Here is an 11270-nt window from a genome sequence, read left to right as displayed (position 1 = left end):
AGGACTATGGGTAGTGTGCTAATTGTAATGATAAAATGATAATCTTTATTTTTAAAGTCGGACATAAATAATGAACATCAGCTACATTGTATATACTAACTATTTGCCGATTTGCACGGATGTTTCCGTTTGGGGGTCTTTTAGTGGGAGGAAACCGGAGTACCCTAGCTGCAGTAATGTAGCTCTATCCGATTTCTTTTTATTCTGACGTTTTCTCTCCCCCCCCCCCCCCCCCCCCCCCAATCTGAGATGGCTACATTATTGCAGCTAGGAGTATCCCAGAGGAATCCCACGTGTCCGAGTGGGTGACCACCATACCCTCTCACATACAACTACTGCCGATCACGGGGATCCAACTCGGGTCGTAGTGATGAGAAGCGAGTGCGTTACGCCAGAGTTCGTGTGCGGAGTCGCAAAGGAATATGGGTAGTGTGCTACATGTACAAAGAGGAGTCAAATTTCTTTGACCTTTATCAGTGGCTGATTAAAGGCAACATCAAGCGCGGAGTAAATCAACGGTATTATAGTTATTAGTTCTATATTTATTTTTAATCAGACAAAGACATTGGAGGATGTCGTGATTAAAAGAAACATATAACAGGGCACCAGGACGATAATTGGGACATAAATTCTCTGCATTCTTCACGTGAAACTATTACGTAATAACTACGATCTACACACTGCATCAGTTACCTAATGACACCGCCGCAAACTACAAACAAGATGTTCATCTTCAAGACGGAGCGTCGTTAAACCCGACCTTGGTTTGAGACGGTGACCTAAGAAAAGTCTAATTAAACTTGCATTTAAGCGTTTATCCAATGGGTTAACATGAAAGTAATGTCGATTTGATTAGAACAGAATAGGGTGTCTTCGGAGTGAAGAGTATGGTTGAACCACGATATTCTTTATTCATTTCTAAAACAAAACAAAACAATGTATACTACAAAGTACGAAAATAAACAAAACAATGTATACTACAAAGTACGAAAATAAACAAAACAATGTATACTACAAAGTACGAAAATAAACAAAACAATGTATTCTACAAAGTACGAAAATAAACAAAACAATGTATACTACAAAGTACGAAAATAAACAAAACAATGTATACTACAAAGTACGAAAATAAACAAAACAATGTATACTACAAAGTACGAAAATTCCGTACAACTTTCACCAGATAACATTTTAGTAAAAAAAAATTTTTTTTTAATAAAACGAACAAAAACCACGATATGCTTTGACGATGAACTATAAAATGTGTTCCAATTTTCGCATTTGAAAGGACGAAATTCTTCAAAATTACGCTTCGGGTTTAAACATTTAATATCACAGTAAATGATACGAATGAATAGTTCACATTCTGTATCTAAACTCTTACAGAGATAACATTGCTGGATGTGGTCTATGTTCTACCAACGCTATCCTTGCTCCTTACGAAAATGAAGGAGAGACCTTCCCCACAATCACGCACTTTAACGCATATACCTTTGCCCCACAATCACGCACATTCAATGCGCATTTGTTTTTACTGCGTTTTATCGTTGATATAGCGAGAAGTGTTATTTTTTTTCAATATCTTGGGTTGTAAGACAAAATAGTGATAAAATGAGCGATTTGCCAGATTTATTTGATAGTTCCAACAGTAGCAAAGAGATAGATTAGGGGATACACTACTGCAACGCAGCTCCATTGTTTACTGACGGGAAAATCTAACGCGGTATTGTAGAGGAATTATTCATGATTTGTTTTGATTATCTACAGGGTTATTAAGATTACTGATTGTCAGGAAGATGATCATTTTTATTCTAAAGTAGCATCAGAAGGGGGGGGGGGTTGTTATTAAAATCCATCATGAATTTCTTGATATGCATAAGTTATGTACATGTCTGTCAAACAAATTTAAAAAAAATGGGGGGGGGATTTTTCAAAAAAACATGTATTTGTATTCTCCAGCGAGGTTAACACAACAACATTCTTATGTTAAACGAGAGAGGAAATGAATCTGGTCATTTGTAGCGTTGTTAAAGAGACCCTAGTCAAAACCGTGCCTTTCAAAACTCGGACGCACAGATACATGTACGCAACCTAAGAAATCATACTACCGAAACAAATGAAGTCGGTCACGGACTCGAAATCCAACATTTTATTATTACAGTGTAAATGAAATGATTGGCAAAATGAAGAATGTAAATCTTTTTTTCGCAAGTGAACTCATTGATTTAACGAAGGCTGAGTTTTTGTTGGAACTATGCAATTTTTATTAGCTCACCTGAACCGAAGGTTCAAGTGAGCTTTTCTGATCACATTTTGTCCGTCGTCCGTCTGTCTGTAAACTTTTCACATTTTCGACTTCTTCTCCAGTACCACTGGGCCAATTTCAACCAAACTTGGCCAAAAGCATCCTTGGGTGAAGGGCTTTCAAGTTTGTTCAAATGAAGGGCCTTGTCCCTTTCAAAGCGGAGATAATCACAAAAATGCAAAAGTGGGGTGGGGTCATTTAAAAATCTTCTTCTCAAGAACCACTGGGCCAGAAGAGCTGAAATTTACCTGAAAGCTTCCTGACATATTGCAGATTCAGGTTTGTTCAAATCATGGCCCCCGGGGGTAGGATGGGGCCACAAGGGGGATCAAAGTTTTACATACAAATATATAGGGAAAAACTTTCAAAATCTTGTTCTCAAGAACCACTAAGCCAGAAAAGCTGAGATTTACACGAAAGCTTCCTGACATAATGCAGATTCAAGTTTGTTCAAATCATGGGCCCCGGGGGTTGGATGGGGCCACAAGGGGGATCAAAGTTTTACATACAAATATATAGGGAAAAACTTTCAAAATCTTGTTCTCAAGAACCACTAAGCCAGAAAAGCTGAGATTTACACGAAAGCTTCCTGACATAATGCAGATTCAAGTTTGTTCAAATCATGGGCCCCGGGGGTTGGATGGGGCCACAATAAGGGATCAAAATTTTACATACAAATAAATAGGAAAAATCTTTAAAAATCTTCTTCTCAAGAACCACTGAGCCAGAAAAGCTGAGATTTACATGAAAGCTTCCTGACATAATGCAGATTCAAGTTTGTTCAAATCATGGCCCCCGGGGGTAGGATGGGGCCACAAGGGGGGATCAAAGTTTTACATACAAATATATAGTTAAAATCTTCTCAATAACCACTGAGTCAGAAAAGCTGATATTTACAAGAAAACTTTCTGACATAGTACAGATTCAAGTTTGTTCAAATCATGGTCCCCGGGGATAGGATGGGGCCACAAGTGGAGGGGGGGTTGGTTCAAAGTTTTACATCCAAATATAGGAAAAATCTTTAAAAATCTTCTTCTCAAGAACCACTGAGCCAGAAAAGCTGAGATTTACATGAAAGCTTCCTGACATAATGCAGATTCAAGTTTGTTCAAATCATGGCCCCCGGGGGTAGGATGGGGCCACAAGGGGGGATCAAAGTTTTACATACAAATATATAGTTAAAATCTTCTCAATAACCACTGAGTCAGAAAAGCTGATATTTACAAGAAAACTTTCTGACATAGTACAGATTCAAGTTTGTTCAAATCATGGTCCCCGGGGATAGGATGGGGCCACAAGTGGAGGGGGGGTTGGTTCAAAGTTTTACATACAAATATAGGAAAAATCTTTAAAAATCTTCTTCTCAAGAACCACTGAGCCAGAAAAGCTGAGATTTACATGAAAGCTTCCTGACATAATGCAGATTCAAGTTTGTTCAAATCATGGGCCCCGGGGGTTGGATGGGGCCACAATAAGGGATCAAAATTTTACATACAAATAAATAGGAAAAATCTTTAAAAATCTTCTTCTCAAGAACCACTGAGCCAGAAAAGCTGAGATTTACATGAAAGCTTCCTGACATAATGCAGATTCAAGTTTGTTCAAATCATGGCCCCCGGGGGTAGGATGGGGCCACAAGGGGGGATCAAAGTTTTACATACAAATATATAGTTAAAATCTTCTCAATAACCACTGAGTCAGAAAAGCTGATATTTACAAGAAAACTTTCTGACATAGTACAGATTCAAGTTTGTTCAAATCATGGTCCCCGGGGATAGGATGGGGCCACAAGTGGAGGGGGGGTTGGTTCAAAGTTTTACATCCAAATATAGGAAAAATCTTTAAAAATCTTCTTCTCAAGAACCACTGAGCCAGAAAAGCTGAGATTTACATGAAAGCTTCCTGACATAATGCAGATTCAAGTTTGTTCAAATCATGGCCCCCGGGGGTAGGATGGGGCCACAAGGGGGGATCAAAGTTTTACATACAAATATATAGTTAAAATCTTCTCAATAACCACTGAGTCAGAAAAGCTGATATTTACAAGAAAACTTTCTGACATAGTACAGATTCAAGTTTGTTCAAATCATGGTCCCCGGGGATAGGATGGGGCCACAAGTGGAGGGGGGGTTGGTTCAAAGTTTTACATACAAATATAGGAAAAATCTTTAAAAATCTTCTTCTCAAGAACCATTGGGCCAAAGAAGTTGACATTTACATGAAAGCTTTCTGACGTAGTGTAGATTCAAGTTTGCAAAAATCGTGGCCTCCAGGGGTAGTTGGGGCCATAATAGGGACTAAGGTTTTACATGCAAATATATATGGAAAGTCTTCAGATATGGGCCAAGGTGACTCAGGTGAGCGATGTGGCCATGGGCCTCTTGTTTCATTTCTAAAAAGTTTCACTATGCAATAAATGAAAAATAAATGAAAGAATAAGTAACAATTCTTAGTATGATCGGGGGGGGGGGGGGTGCATCTTCAATTTGACCAAGTTTCAGGTAGAATTTGCAGAGAAACCATGCTGCTTCGAACTAATAATTCCTCGTAAAACTCGTGTATTTCAAAACTCGGATGGGACACACGTGAAGACAGGAAGTATCACGTAACAATAAAAACCACACTGCTTACAAAAACACAAGCTCTCGACGTTTTAAATTATATGTATAAAATAAAAATTAAATGTAACAAGAAGAGTAAATGATTACATTTACCATTGTTAGAACATCTTCCAAAGAATAAAACGATTTATGCAACATGAATCTGCTATAACAAACACGAGAAGATTCAAACGAAAGCCTGGATTTACTTATAATTTCCTTAATTCGTCAAATTTTATTGATTGATTGATTGTTTAGCTGTTTTCCGCCACACTCAACTATTTTTCAGTTATCTGGTGGCGCCCAGTTTTTATTGGTGGAAGACAGAATCCAGATTCAATGTTCTTGGGAAGAAACCACCGACCTTCCGAAAGTAAACTGGGAAACTTTCTCACTTACTGGCGCGAGTGGAATTCGAACCCACACCGACCAGATCAAATTTTATTGAAGACTGGTCGAGTTTTTGTTAAGATCTATGCAATTATTCTTTTATTTTTTAAAAATATTCAAGATTCAATAAAAAGAAATGTATGTTTAAGGAAAAGACACCAACCCATCAATTTTAGCTCCAATAAAATGTAGGCCTATAAATTTGCCAATCTGTATGGAGCGCCAAATTAACATAAACTCAAATAATTGAAGATATCTTCAATTATTTGAAGATATCTTCAATTATTTGAAGATATCATCAATTCATTTGATGCGCGCAACAATTGAATTAAAAATCTCTTCAAATAATTAATGATATCTTCAATTCCGAATTATTGCGCGCATTAATTGAATTGATGATAGCATTAATTCTTCAGCTGAATTGATGCGCGCTTTAATTGAATTAATGATCTCTTTAAATGAATTAATGATATCAACAATTGAAAATAGTGATGTGCGCTACAATTCAATTAAAGAGAGCAATAATTGATATAATGCGCGCATTAAATCATTTGATGAGAGCAACAATTGAATTGATGCGCGCATTAATTCATTTGATGAGAGCAATAGTTGATTTAATGCGCGCATTAATTCAATTATTGCTCTCTTCAATTGAATTAATGATATCTTTAATTCATTTGAAGAGAGCAATAATTCTTTTAGAGAAAGCAACTATATAATTAAAGATATCTTCAATTCAACATTTCCACAATGGAGTTAATGATATCTTTAATTGGATTGTTTGCTCTCTTTAAAAGAATTGATGCGCGCATTAATTCCTTATATAAAAGCATTGTAAATGATTTAAAGCTATCTTTAATTGAATTATAGAGATCATCAAATTATTTATACCGAGCTCTAAATTAATTATTGCGAGCAATATTTCTACTAAATAAAATGCAAGAGAAGAGAGCAATAATTGAATTAATGCGCGCATCAATTCTATCATTGCTCTCATTAATTCAATTGATGCGCGCATTAATTCAATGGACGAGAGCAATAATTGAATTGAAGCGCTCATTAATTCATTTGATGAGAGCAATAATTGATTTAATGTGCGCATTAATTCAATTAAAGAGAGCAATAATTGAAGTGATGATATCTTCAATTATTTGAGTTTATGTTAATTTGGCCTCCATAAATCTTGGGTGTTGCTAAAACGCGGAACGGAAGACGGAACAAAACGGAAAATATTTTATGCAATGTTATGAGGAGGTCAGCATTTTGTAAAATCAAAAGGCTTATTCTGAACAAGGGAAGCAGAAATTACCGAGAGAACAGGAAGTCATCCTCAGAATTCAACATTTCATATTAATACCTCATACTAGTGCATTATTATGTACATGTATTTTAAAACGGTGGATTTTGTGGATGAATGTACCAACAGGCGATTGCTTAATATTGTCCTATCTGCATGAACGCTGGCTAGAAAGTGACCAGCCTAACAAACCCGCTTACTCCCCGTGACAGTATACTACGCGCTATTGGTAATTAATGGACCAAAACAGCCATATCAAAACACGCTACTATAACGTGAATACATCATTTTCCCGCTATTACCAGCGAACCGCGGGAAAATGTAATTTATATCAAGACTCGGGCGCACTGGTAGACGGGAAATATTGCGCAACCATACATAGATACACTGTAACAAGGCAAATACACGTATGTAATATTCTACCATTTGATTAAAATACAATTACCATTAAATGTGCATCTTCCAACGCATAAAATGATTTGCAAAATGAATGGTGTCAAAATACATCGAGTATTTGAATTTTCTTTCTCATAAGTCACTCAATATTACTATGCTTCATTTATCAAATATCTATAGACTGAGTTTTAGTTCAGATTTATGTAACCAATAATTTTAACCAATTCTAAAGATTGGGTACACTGCTATGTATGTTAAATGAATAGAGACAATTTACTTGTCTATAATATTCAGTGTTTCACTGGATCAGTTACATGTAAGTACATGTAAGTATTTATCAAATAATTATTATATCATAAATTTTATCTTTTCTTTTTTCACTCGATTCCATATATTCTAGTGAACTCGAAATAAAAGACACACAGAGTTTTCTATATATCTGCTTGGATATTTTATTGGATATAAATATTAACGGCAAACTAACAACTCATTTTTTTAACGAACGGGATGATTTCAGCTTCTCCGTCGTCAACTTCCTATATTTATGTAGCAATATTCTGTGTCACCTGCATATGGTGTTTTTGTCTTTCAAACGAGCATGTTCTGCGTATGATCAGTTTTTAAATCGAGGCATACTATTGAAAAAGAAGTTGATGTTACAGGGCTTTCAACAGTCTCGTTTACAGTCAGCATTTCCCAAATGTCATGGTCGTTATAACGATCCAATTTACCAATACATCCTGTCATTGGGTAAAATCCTGTCTGACATGCTTGGAAAACATTGTCCACTTTGCAGCACGAGTTATTTCCCTCTGAATACAGGGGCGCACAACACGTTGGGGATCTCAAGTGATTGCGTCATTATAAGAAATAGATAGGGAATTTTTGTATAAATCAAGTGTAATTACTGACAAATGATATAACTGTACAGAATCCTTAGGCTTTTATTATATGTGTCCAGTGTGTGATTTTTCGCAGTCCTCGGCATCTTTAGATCAAGTTAAGGATGTCTTTAGCATGTCAGGAATTCTTGATTATTATTTTTTTATTAATATTTTTGACGACCAAAAACACAATGAATATGCCAGAAAGTACACGTGCAATCAACGCATGCAACTATCAACTTGTGATCCAATCACACTGCAGACAAAAATATTTACTGCAGGTGTCAATTAACGGAACATCAATTACATCGAATCCGTATCTCTAATGTGATTTTTCTGTTGAAATCGGTTTTCTAACGTACGCGAGTGATTATGTCTTTTGAAAATTTGAAAATCAACGTTTGTGTAAATCAACTTAACCAAAAATATACACAAAAATCACCAAGCACGTATATATATATATATATATAGAGAGAGAGAGAGAGAGAGAGAGAGAGAGAGAGAGAGAGAGAGAGAGAGATGCTTCTTTTCCGACTGTGTACTTTTTTTTTGCTATCATTACATGCCAAGTTGGTTATTTTGCTCCCTTTTTATATAGTAGTATTGAATTATAGTGGAATTATAAAATTTAATTAGCGAACTATTTGCACACTATTTGAACTATTTCAAAATTTAAGGATCCAATAGATTGAATTTCAGGACCAACCTCGATCGTTTTTCATTAAGTTGAAATCACAAGGAAACGGAACTTGTACAACAAAATAAAAAAAGGGGTAAAAATATTAATATTTTGTGTGATTGAATAGAAGAATTACAGGTTTCTAATGTAATAAAACCGCAACGCCAATACCAGTCAATGAAAATCGAGAGGCGGCGCCACGCCAATACCAGACCATGAAAACCGAGAGGCGGCGCCACGCCAATAGCAGTAAATGAAAATCGAGAGGCGGCGCCACGCCAATAATTTACAACACTGTTAATGTACACCGTATATAGTGCTGTAAATTACAACACTGTCAATGTACACAGTAAATAGTGCTGTAATTTACAACACTGTCAATGTACACCGTAAAAAGTGCTGTAAATTACAACACTTACATTGTACACCGTAAATAGTGATGTAAATTACAACACTGTCAATGTACACCGTAAATAGTGCTGTAATTTACAACACTGTCAATATACACCGTAAATACTGCGTACCTGTAAATTACAACACTGTCAATGTACACCGTAAATAGTGCTGTAAATTACAACACTGTCAATGTACACCGTAAATAGTGCTGTAAATTACAACACTGTCAATGTACACCGTAAATAGTGCTGCAAATAACAACACTGTCAATGTACACCGTAAATAGTGCTATAAATTACAACACTGACATTGTACACCGTAAATAGTGATGTAAATTACAACACTGTCAATGTACACGGCAAATAGTGATGTAAATTACAACACTGTCAATGTACACAGTAAATAGTGCTGTAAATTACAACACTGTCAATGAACACAGCAAATAGTGCTGTAATTTACAACACTGTCAATGTACACTATAAATAGTGCTGTAATTTACAACACTGTCAATGTACACAGCAAATAGTGCTGTAATTTACAACACTGTCAATGTACACCGTAAATAGTGCTGTAAATTACAACACTGTCAATGTACACAGCAAATAGTGCTGTAATTTACAACACTGTCAATGTATACTGTAAATAGTGTTGTAATTTACAACACTGTCAGTGTACACTGTAAATAGTGCTGTAAATTACAACACTGTCAATGTACACCGTAAATAGTGCGCACCTGTGAATTACAACACAGTCAATGTACGTCGTTTTAGTGCCTACCTGTAATTCAAGCCTATCGGGACACTGGACTTGTTAAGACCTCATGTTTTTTTTTTGGATGATGAAAAATAACAAGATATCATCTTTTCAAATTACCAATCTCTCGTCTTAGATCATTTAGAAAGGTAATGTCTATGTGGAATAATTCTGAAGAAAAAATAAAAGTACATTGAAGACATTTTCTATGACTTGCTCGTAAAACAACAGAATGACCGTAGCAATTTAGTTTAAAATTCTATATATACTACTCAAACTTTGATAAGGATCATAGATATTTTTCTGTTTAAAAAAATTAATAACTGCATAACTGGCAATATTGTGTCCAAGTGAAATCAAAAACGTCTTCAACAAACTTGCACGTGCATTTCATGCCATGGGAAAAGGGTTTCTCATCACAGTTTATGCTTTTGCTACCATTGCACGATTTTCACTCAGGCATCGGTGTCTGATTCTTTCTAAAATTTCAAACTCACTTGAGTGTTTACACTACGTTTATCAACACAATGCCCCCTCAACGTGTAAGGCGTCGCCTGACGACAGAACAACTGGGCAGATGTATTGGAATGCTTAACACTGGCTATTCACAACATGACGTTGCAAATGCACTAAACGTCAACCATCTGTGCAGGAGCGTTGTAAACAGGGCCTGGAACCGACAGCAAACTTTTGGTACAGTAGCACACCGACATGGGGGTGGTCGTCAGAGGTCGACAACCCAACGCCAAGACCATTTTGTGGCTCTTCAGGCACGAGGCCATCCCTTCTGGACAGCAACCAGTCTACGTAACGACCTCCTGAACGCCTCGGGGGTGAATGTGTCCACTCAGACGATACGGAATCGGCTTCACAATGCAGGTCTCAACTCGAGAAGGGCATGTGTTCGAGTCCCTCTGACTGTTCGACACCGGCGGGAGCGATTGGACTGGGCTGAAGATCATGTCACTTGGACACAGAACGATTGGGTTCAAGTTCTGTTCACCGATGAGTCCAGGTATTGTTTGGACTTTACAGACAGGAGGCACCGAGTGTGGCGACGACAACGTGAACGTTTCCATAATGCCAACATCAGTGAACATGACCGTTATGGTGGTGGTTCCATCATGGTCTGGGGTGGAATCAGCAGGGATGGAAGAACAGATCTTCATGTCCTGGAGAGAAGAACAATGACGGGGGTGCGGTACCGGGATGAGATCCTTGATGTTTACGTCAGACCCTACGCTGGTGCTGTTGGCCCTGAGTTCATCCTGATGAATGATAACGCCCGTCCTCATCGCGCCAGGGTGGTGGAGCAGTACCTTCAGCAGGAGACAATTGTTCGTATGGACTGGCCAGCGCGCTCGCCGGATTTGAACCCGATTGAGCATGTATGGAACATGCTTCAGGTTGCCCTTCCACGCCGTAGAGCACAACCAACGACTTTGGCAGAGCTCGGAAACGCCCTCGTGGAAGAGTGTAACAACCTTCCCATTGGAAACATCCGGGTGCTTATTGACCGCATGGCACCACGTTGTCAAGTCGTCATTGATGCAAGGGGAGGCCATACCCG

The sequence above is a fragment of the Ostrea edulis genome, chromosome 5 (genome assembly GCF_947568905.1).
Source record: "Ostrea edulis chromosome 5, xbOstEdul1.1, whole genome shotgun sequence".
In the NCBI taxonomy this organism is placed as follows: domain Eukaryota; kingdom Metazoa; phylum Mollusca; class Bivalvia; order Ostreida; family Ostreidae; genus Ostrea; species Ostrea edulis.
The sequence above is the reverse complement of the archived record's forward strand: the minus strand, read 5'-3'. Positions refer to the sequence as shown.